Genomic DNA, 10,745 nt, shown 5'->3' on the forward strand with positions numbered 1-10,745 from the left:
CTCTAGGACTATGAAATCAGTAGGGATGTAATGGTCTTCAACTTTTACCAGAACATTCTCTACAAGTCCATGAGCTTGTTTTCTTGAGTTGTCTGCCATCTCTAGTGAGATTCTTGCAGCCTGTACCTCAAAGATCCCTAGCTTCTCCATTACAGAGAGAGGCATGAGGTTCACACTTGACCCTAAGTCACACAGGGCCTTCTTGAAGGTCATGGTGCCTATGGTAAAAGGTATGGAAAACTTCCCAGGATCTTGTCTCTTTTGAGGTAATTTCTGCCTAGACAAGTCATCCAGTTCTTTGGTGAGCAAAGGAGGTTCAGTCTCCCAAGTCTCATTTCCAAATAACTTGTCATTTAGCTTCATGATTGCTCCAAGGTATTTAGCAACTTGCTCTTCAGTGACATACTCATCCTCTTCAGAAGAGGAATACTCATCAGAGCTCATGAAAGGCAGAAGTAAGTCCAATGGAATCTCTATAGTCTCATTTTGAGCCTCAGATTCCCATAGTTCCTCATTGGGGAACGCATTGCAGGTCAGTGCACGCCCATTGAGGCCTTCCTCAGTGGCGTCCACTTCCTCTCCCTCCTCTCCAAATTCGGCCATGTTGATGGCCTTGCACTCTCCTTTTGGATTTTCTTCTGTATTACTTGGGAGAGTACTAGGAGGGAGTTCAGTAACTTTCTTGCTCAGCTGTCCCACTTGTGCTTCCAATTCCTATTGGAAGACCTTGTTTCAGTCATGAAACTTTGAGTGGTTTTGATTAGATCAGAAACCATGGTTGCTAAGTCAGAGGGGTTCTGCTTAGAGTTCTCTGTCTGTTGCTGAGAAGATGATGGAAAAGGCTTGCTATTGCTAAACCTGTTTCTTCCACCATTATTGTTGTTGAAACCTTGTTGAGGTCTCTCTTGATTCTTCCATGAGAAATTTGGGTGATTTCTCCATGAAGAATTATAGGTGTTTCCATAGGGTTCTCCTAGGTAATTCACCTCTTTCATTGAAGGGTTCTCAGGATCATAAGCTTCTTCTTCAGATGAAGCATCCTTAGTACTGCTTGGTGCATTTTGCATTCCAGACAGACTTTGAGAAATCAAATTGACTTGTTGAGTCAATATCTTATTCTGAGCCAAAATGGCGTTCAGAGTGTCAATCTCAATAACTCCTTTCTTCTGACTTGTCCCATTGTTCACAGGATTCCTTTCAGACGTGTACATGAATTGGTTATTTGCAACCATTTCAATGAGCTCTTGAGCTTCTGTTGGCGTCTTCTTCAGATGAAGAGATCCTCCAGCAGAGCTATCCAAAGACATCTTGGATAGTTCAGAGAGACCATCATAGAAAATATCTATGATGCTCCATTCAGAAAGCATGTCTGAGGGACATTTTCTGATTAATTGTTTGTATCTTTCCCAAGCTTCATAGAGGGATTCTCCATCCTTCTGTCTGAAGGTTTGGACTTCCACTCTAAGCTTACTCCATTTCTGAGGTGGAAAGAACTTTGCCAAGAAGGCATTGACTAGCTTTTCCCAAGAGTCCAGGCTATCTTTAGGTTGTGAGTCCAACCATATTCTAGCTCTGTCTCTTACAGCAAAAGGGAATAGCATCAGTCTGTAGACCTCAGGGTCAACCCCATTAGTCTTGACTGTGTCACAGATTTGCAAGAACTCAGCTAAAAACTGATGAGGATCTTCCATTGGAAGTCCATGGAACTTGCAATTCTGTTGCATTAGAGAAACTAACTGAGGCTTAAGCTCAAAGTTGTTTGCTCCAATGGCAGGGATAGAGATGCTTCTCCCATAGAAGTCGGGAGTAGGTGCAGTAAAGTCACCCAGCACCTTCCTTGCATTGTTGGCATTGTTGTTGTTTTCGGCTGCCATGGGTTCTTCTTCTTTGAAGAATTCGGTCAGGTCCTCAACAGAGAGTTGTGCCTTAGCTTCTCTTAGCTTTCGCTTCAAGGTCCTTTCAGGTTCAGGGTCAGCTTCAACAAGAATGCCTTTGTCTTTGTTCCTGCTCATATGAAGGAGAAGAGAACAAGAAACTGTGGAATCCTCTATGTCACAGTATAGAGATTCCTTGAGGTGTCAGAGGAAAAGAAAAATAGAAGAAAGAAGAAGGAGAAGAATTCGAACTTAATTAGATGGAGTTCGAATTGTGCATTAAGAAGGAGTAGTACTCCATAAATAGAAGGATGTGGGAAGAGAGGAAGAAGATTTTCGAAAATTCAATTAAAAGATTTTGAAAACATTTTGAAAAATTGATTGATAATTTTCGAAAATTCAAAGTGGAAAAGAAATCAAGTGATTTTTGAAAAAGATTTTGAAATTAGAAATTAAAAAGATTTGATTGAAAACTATTTTGAAAAAGATGTGGTTAAAAAGATATGATTGGTTTAAAAAAATTGTGATTGAGAAGATATGATTTGAAAAACATTTTAAAAAGATTTGATTTTAAAATTAATGACTTGCCTAACAAGAAAGATATGATTCAAAAATTAAACCTTCCTCAACAGAAAAGGCAACATACTTGAAATTTTGAATCAAATCATTAATTGTTAGCAAGTATCTTTGAAAAAGGAAAGAAATTGATTTTGAAAACATTTGATTGAAAAGATATGATTTGAAAAAGATTTGATTTTGAAAAACTTTGAAAACTTGAAAAAAATTTGATTTGAAAAACAAAATCTTCCCCCTTGTGCCATCCTGGCGTTAAACGCCCAGAATGGTATCCATTCTGGCGTTTAACGCCCAAAATGCTACCTCTTTGGGCGTTAAACGCCCAACCAGGTACCCTGGCTGGCGTTTAAACGCCAGTCTGTCCTTCTTCACTGGGCGTTTTGAACGCCCAGCTTTTTCTGTATAATTCCTCTGCAGTATGTTCTGAATCTTCAATTCTTTGTATTATTGACTTGAAAAGACACACAAAAAAAATATTTTTGGATTTTTAATAATGAGGAATAATCAAATAACAATGCATGCAAGACACCAAACTTAGCAGTTTGTATACTATTGACACTAACAAAATAAGAATGCATATGAGAAACAACAAAACACTCAAGTCAATAGAATTCAAAGATCAAAACAAGTAAATCATCAAGAACAACTTGAAGATTAATGAAGACACATGCATAAATTCGAAAAATGCAAGAAGAACAGAAACATGCAATTGACACCAAACTTAAAATGAGACACTAGACTTAAACAAGAAATATTTTTGGTTTTTATGATTTTTCTAATTTTTTTTGTGCTTTTTTTTCGAAAATTAAGTGGAAAAGAAAATAAAGGTTTCAGAATTCTCAATTTGAATTTCCAAGAATCATTGCAATGCTAGTCTAAGACTCCGGTCCAGGAATTAGACATGGCTTCACAGCCAGCCAAGCTTCCAAAGAAAGCTTCGGTCCAAAACACTAGACATGGCCAATGGCCAGCCAAGCCTTAGCAGATCATTGTTCCAATAGCAAGATTGATAGAGATCAACAAGCTATTGTGATGATTAGTTGAAACCTCGGTCCAATAAGATTAGACATGGCTTCTCAGCCAGCCAGATTTCAACAGATCATCATGAAACACTAGAATTCATTCTTAAGAACTCTGAAGAAAAAATACCTAATCTAAGCAACAAGATGAACCGTCAGTTGTCCATACACAAACAATCCCCGGCAACGGCGCCAAAAACTTGGTGCACGAAATTGTGATCAATACTTTTTAATACACAAAACAATCCCCGGTAATGGCTCCAAAGACTTGGTGCTCAATACCATGGCATAAACACAACTTCGCACAACTAACCAGCAAGTGCACTGGGTCGTCCAAGTAATAAACCTTACGCGAGTAAGGGTCGTTCCCACGGAGATTGTTGCTATGAAGCAAGCTATGGTCACCTTGTAAATCTCAGTCAGGCAGACTCAATTGGGTATAGTGATAAACGAATAAAGCATAAAGATAAAGATAGAGATACTTATGTATATCATTGGTGAGAGCTTCAGATAAGCGTATGAAGATGCCTTCCCTTCCGTCTCTCTGCTTTCCTACAGTCTTCATCCAATCCTTCTTACTCCTTTCCATGGCAAGCTCATGTAGGGTTTCACCGTTGTCAGTGGCTACCTCCCATCCTCTCAGTGAAAATGTTCCCATGCTCTGTCACAGCATATGGCTAATCAGCTGTCGGTTCTCGGTCAGGCCGGAATAAAATCCATCGATCCTTTGCGTCTGTCACTAACGCCCGCCTGCTAGGAGTTTGAAGCACGTCACAGTCATTCAATCATTGAATCCTACTCAGAATACCACAGACAAGGTTAGACCTTCCGGATTCTCTTGAATGCCGCCATCAGTTCTCACCTATACCACGAAGACTCTGATCTCACGGAATGGCTGGCTCGTTTGTCAGGCGAGCACTCGGTTGTCAGGCGATCAACCATGCATCGTGTTATCAGGAATCCAAGAGATATTCACTAAGCCTCATATGCTTGTAGAACAAGAGTGGTTGTCAGTCACCTTGTTCATGAGTGAGAATGATGATGAGTGTCACGGATCATCACATTCATCAAGTTGAAGAACAAGTTATATCTTGGAACAAGAACAAGCGGAATTGAATAGAAGAACAATAGTAATTGCATTAATACTCGAGGTACAGCAGAGCTCCACACCTTAATCTATGGTGTGTAGAAACTCCACCGTTGAAAATACATAAGAACAAGGTCTAGGCATGGCCGTGAGGCCAGCCTCCCAAATGATCTAAGAACTAGATGTCCAAAGATGATCAAAGGATCTAAAAATAATCCAAAGATCCAAAGATGAAAATACAATAGTAAAAGGTCCTACTTATAGAAAATTAGTAGCCTAGGGTGTACAGAGATGAGTAAATGACATAAAAATCCACTTCCGGGCCCACTTGGTGTGTGCTTGGGCTGAGCAATGAAGCATTTTCGTGTAGAGACTCTTCTTGGAGTTAAACGCCAGCTTTTATGCCAGTTTGGGCGTTTAACTCCCATTTAGGTGCCAGTTCCGGCGTTTAACGCTGGAATTTCTTGAGGTGACTTTGAACGCCGGTTTGGGCCATCAAATCTTGGGCAAAGTATGAACTATCATATATTGCTGGAAAGCCCAGGATGTCTACTTTCCAACGCCGTTTAGAGCGCGCCAATTGGCCTTCTGTAGCTCCAGAAAATCCACTTCGAGTGCAGGGAGGTCAGAATCCAACAGCATCTGCAGTCCTTTTCAGTCTCTGAATCAGATTTTTGCTCAGAACCTTCAATTTCAGCCAAAAAATACCTGAAATCACAGAAAAACACACAAACTCATAGTAAAGTCCAGAAAAGTGAATTTTAACTAAAAACTAATAAAAATATACTAAAAACTAACTAGATCATACTAAAAACATACTAAAAACAATGCCAAAAAGCGTACAAATTATCCGCTCATCAGCGCGCGCCTCAGCCGCGCACGCGCCCTTTGATTCTGCACTCCTCTCTGAGCCACTTCACAGAGAGTTGAGCCCCCTCCAGGCCCTTCACAAGAAATTGGACCGTTATGAGAGGCGTAACCAATGCCGCTATGCTCATGTGAAGAGGCTTCTAAGCATAGTCACCCCACCTATGGAGGACCCCGATATCTCCACATCCACCACTTCAAGCGGGGATAGCGATGACATTGGAGATGTGGGACACTCGGAGCTCAACCACCCACTGCGCCTAACCTATAGCACGGAGGACCGTGCTAAGTTTTAAGTGTGGGGAGGTCGGCCGACCGATCTCCGTAGGTAACATCTGAATAAATTAGGATAGGTTGCATGATTAGGTTTTAGTTAGCACCATTTGCATGATAAGTTTACTTGGTTGGAACAATGAAATTCTTTCTTAGGAAACCAATACCTTGGGGCAACCGTGGGGCATTGCAAATTTTAAAATGCTTTGATGCCAAAAATTGCATGAGGAATTATATTTTGGAACATGGGTTTGAGTTAAGAACACAAGCTAGTGAGTTTTGAGCCTAATTGCGTGGTCACATCTTATGACCATTTATTCCCCTTCTTGTGTGAATTATTCTCTTCCTATGATTGTAATCCTTGGTTTGTTTGATTCTTTATATCCATTGTTTTGTGTATTCATGCATTTGTATGATTGAGGCCATCATTTCATTAGCTCACTTACCCAAATAGCCTCACCTTTTATCCTCCCTTGTTAGCCAACTTTGAGCCTACGCTTAACCCACTTATTCTTATTTTAGCACATTACAAGCCTTAAAGCGGAAAACAATGAATGTCCTTTATTTGGATCTTTGATTGGCTTAGGTTAGTGAGTGTGAGTGTCATCCAGAGTGGGAAGACTTTAGGACGTTGGTTGGGATAAAAGGGTGTTTGTGTTTTGTATTTCTATATTGGGGAATTGGGTACATGCTCATGTATTGATTAAATGTACAGACCTTATGCATTGATGTTCTTGTATATGGTTTGAAGAAAAAAAAAGAGAAATAAAAGTTAAAAGAGAAAAAAAAAGAAAAAAAAAGAGAAGAAAGAAAAGAAAAGCAATAAAGGGGACAAAATGCCCCAAAGTGAAGCTCAATAGGAGTCAATGCATAAGTGTGGTGAAACGAAAAAAAAAAAAGAAAAAAATTGCATGAGTATGTGGAAAAGTGAGGAATGGGTAGTTAGGTTAGTACTTAATTGTATAGGTCATTATATAGGTTAGGTGGGAAAGTCTACGTTAATCAAAGATCCAAATCCTAAGTCCACTAGCTATATATGACCCTACCTTGACCCTAGCCCCATTACAATCTAAGGAAAAGACCTCATGATAATTGTATGCATGCATTGGATAATTGTTGATTGTTAGATGAAAAACAAATCTTGGAAAGCATGATTAGGGGAGAATTGAGAGAATAAACCCCAAACACCGAGTGACCAGAGTGCAAACATTTCCGGTGAGGGTTTGATGCTCAATCCTATGATTCCCGGCTCTCGCAAGCATTCCTCATGCAAAGTTACGCATAATGCATTTGATGCTTAGAAAGTGGCAAGTCCTATGCTTTGACCACCATCATGTCCCATGTGCTCGCATATGTCCTAAGAAGGCTAATTTGTTCTCAACCAAGTGGATAGTAGCACTAGTCATAGTTGCATGCATATAGGTAGGTTGCATTTCATGAGTCTTATACTTTTGCGATCCCTCGGTCTTCTGTGTTTCTCTGCATTTCTCTAAGCATGAGGACATGCTAGAATCTAAGTGTGGGGAGGTTGACAAACCCCATTTTGAGGGTTTATCTTGTGCTGATTTCAGGAGTTTTATCAATGATTCCACACACTTTCTATATGAAAATACAAGATTTTGCATTCCTTTCCTAGTTTTGCCTCATGAATGAAAACGTGCTTATTTTGCACTAAAATAGATACATCTCTAATCTTCTCTTGATGCCATTCGATGCCGTGACTTGTGTGTTAAGTGGTTTAAGGATATAGAGTAGGAATGGACCGGAAGAGAGAAGGAAGACAGGTGCAAAGGAAAGAAGCATGAGAGTTGAGCCTTGGGAATTTCTGCATGGGCGCGTGCGCGCACCTGGCGCGTCCGCGCGGGCAGAGCAACGTGAAGCCGAGACTAAGAGCCAAGCCACGAGCCGGCTTGAGTAGCGGCTAAGTCAGGACCTTCATGGACGCGCACGCGTACATCACGCCTCCGCGCACTTTACAAGACGCCTCGACGGCGCGTACGCGTACCTTGCGCGTGCGCGCCGATTTGCGAATATGATTTTTTAGAAGTCACGTGACTTAGGCGTGGAGGTAGTTAAGAATCCCACTTTTGGGGAAATGCCTTGGCGGGAAAAGCTTAAGAAGACCAAAGGAGCAAGGGTTAAGGACACTTAGTTCATTTTCTAGAATGAGATATTTTTGGAGGAGAGTTAGTTACACTTTTGGGGAGAAGAAGAGGGAGATTCCAAGCTTTTCACTAGGGTTCATCTTCATCTAATTTCTGAATTTTCAATGACTTTTTGGTGAGATCCATTACAATTCTCATCCCACTTTGTTCATGTCATAGATTTTCTTCTCCAATTTCAAGTAGTAGATGTAATTGACCAATTCTCATAGATCTAGAATTCAACTTTGTAATTTTGGATTTCATCCATACTTTGGGAATTTAATTTTCATTGATACTCTTTGAGACTTGTTGTTAGATCCTTGTGTTGCAATACTTTCAATTCTACTTTTCTTCTCATTTTACTATGACTTTCTTTCTTGCTCATCACATGTTTGATAAAATGTCAACACTAGCTATGGAGTAGAATTTTCACACTTGGCATAGGGTTTGGTCATCGGAAGAAGTTGAATAGTTGTGTCACTAGTTGATTGGGATTAGGGATTGCTAGTTGGCTTGGAGGGCACTAAAGCTAGCTTCCCATGAGGTGAAGCTAGGACTTGTGACTCAAGTTGATTGTGTTCATTTGAACTTCCTCTATATTTAGGGGATAACTAAATGAAGCAAGGCCTAATTGTTGTCAACATTGAATGGACTATAAGGATAGAACTTCTAATGCCAACCCTAAGCCAAGTCTTTTGATAATTGATTGTTTATTTCTCATCACTTTGCTAAACCTTTCAAAGAATTCCAACAAGGCTTACTAAATCAATAAGATGCACACTTTGGCAATTCCAAGGAGAACGACTCGGAGACTAGTACTCTCGGATATAGATTGTAGATTTGTTTGATGATGGATTTTGCGTCGGTTTAGACTATACTACGATTGATCACTTGATAATTTCTATACCGGAAAAAATTCATTCGTCATGTACCTCTATTTGTGTTTTTCTTGCTTGAATTTTATGTGTATGTTTTCTAAGAGACCCCTCTTCGTGGAGGTGTGAGGGGGCTGTTCCACTGGTGACTCGGAGGATTGGGAAAGTGATGAGCGGATATTTTATACGCTTTTGGCATCACTTTCATATAATTTTTAGTAGTTTTTGTTTAGTTTTTATTAAGTTTTTATAGGTTTTTGTGTTAAATTCACATTTTTGGATTCTACTATGAGTTTTTGTGTTTTTAGACAATTTCAGGTATTTTCTGGCTGAAATTGAGGAGCTGGAGTTGAAGTCTGATTCAGAGACAGAGAAAGCACTGTAGATGCTGTCTAGATTTGACTTGCCTTCATTCGGAAGAGCTTTTCTGGAGCTACAAAAGTCCAAATGGAGCGCTCTCAATGGCTATGTAAAGCTGACTTCTAGAGCTTTCCAGCAATATATAATAGTCTATACTTTGCTTCAAACTAGAAGTCCCAAAACTGGCGTCCAGCGCCAGCTACCTGCCCCCTTCCAGGTGTCCAGCGCCCAAAGAGCAGAGACCAATGTACAAACGCCCAAAGAGGACCTCCTAGCTGGCGTTCCATACCCAAGAGACCTCATAGCACGTGGATCTCATCAAAGCTTATCCCAAACACTCACCAAGTGGCCCCATAAGTGAATTTTAGCACTAAATAGACTGTTTTACCCTTACTAGTCATCTATTTAGTATTTAAGGGATTTTATTTATGTAATTCAAATCTTCTTCGATTTCTTTGAGTCACCATACACGTTTACATTGTATTTTACTTCAGTATAAGTTTCTAAATCTCCTAGGTTGAGGGGAGGAGCCCTGCTGAGTCCTATGAATTAATAAAAGTATTACTGTTTCTTCTTTGAGCCGTGTTTGATCAATTTCTAAGATGTATATTGATCTTCATCATGGTGAATAGATGATCTGACAAATTAGCTCTGTTCATCACATTAAGATGAACATGCCTGACAAACACCCGCGTCTACTTGGGTTCGTGTGGATACTTGGCCAGAAAGCACGGACCAACAGCTATGTTTATACATCTCTCACATGGTTAATCCACGACTTCGTTGGGGAGTTCTCGAGATACTAGTTCAGCTAATTTCTTGGGAGATTAGGGTCTCCATGGTATAGGCTAGAATCCAAAGAAGCAGCATTCTCTTATCCAGAAGATTCGACCTTGTCTGTGACGTTTTGAGTAGGATCGCCAAGAGAATGAACTGCTAAAGCTTCACCCTCCGTTAGATTGAATGACCATGGGCAATGGCGTTTGATCTGTAGTAGAGGAGATCAATGACCACAGGCAATGGCTTTGACCACATATAGCCTGCCATAGAAGAAGATCATTCACAAGCAAAGAACAGTAATACCAGAGTTAATTCAAAAAGATAAAGCAACTCCAATCCTTAACCCTATTCCTCTTCCTATTCTTTATCTTTATTACAATTTGGTATTCCTTTCACAATAAACAACTCTTTCTGATCTGCCTTACTAAGATCTGCAAGATAACCATAGCTTGCTTCAAACCACAATCCTCCTGGAATCGACCCTGATTCGCTCAGGTATTACTTGGACGACCTAGTGCACTTGCTGGTACTACTGTACGAAAGTGTGAGGTTCGTGTGCACCAGAAAGACAGAAAGTGAAGTGTTAGATTAAAGTTAGATTTAGAACTTGAATACCTTAGATAACTTACTTAATTTTGGTTTAGTTGAATCTTTAAGCTGAAATCTGAGTGTTGGAGTTCTAGGAATGCCTCTGGCTTTTCCGGACCTTTTATATTAACTATGTGGGTACCATTACCAAGTTGAGAATCCGCGGTTCTCATTCCATGTATATTTCTATAGTTTTTCAGATGCAGGTCGAGAGGCACCGCGTTGAGCATCTAGAGACCTTCCTTACAAGCGAAGAATTATCTTTTGGGCTCTTATATTTATTTTAAGCTATGTATATATGT

General features: G+C 40.1%; 1 non-coding gene across 1 annotated transcript; it reads left to right on the forward strand.

Moving 5' to 3' along the window:
• Nucleotides 1–1,361: 1,361 nt before the first annotated feature.
• Nucleotides 1,362–1,469, forward strand: LOC130971299 (small nucleolar RNA R71). The gene has a single exon (XR_009082525.1). It is a non-coding gene; the product is annotated as a small nucleolar RNA R71 (small nucleolar RNA).
• The last annotated feature ends 9,276 nt before the right edge of the window (nucleotides 1,470–10,745 follow it).

This window comes from Arachis stenosperma, chromosome 3 (genome assembly GCF_014773155.1).
Source record: "Arachis stenosperma cultivar V10309 chromosome 3, arast.V10309.gnm1.PFL2, whole genome shotgun sequence".
In the NCBI taxonomy this organism is placed as follows: Eukaryota; Viridiplantae; Streptophyta; class Magnoliopsida; order Fabales; family Fabaceae; genus Arachis; species Arachis stenosperma.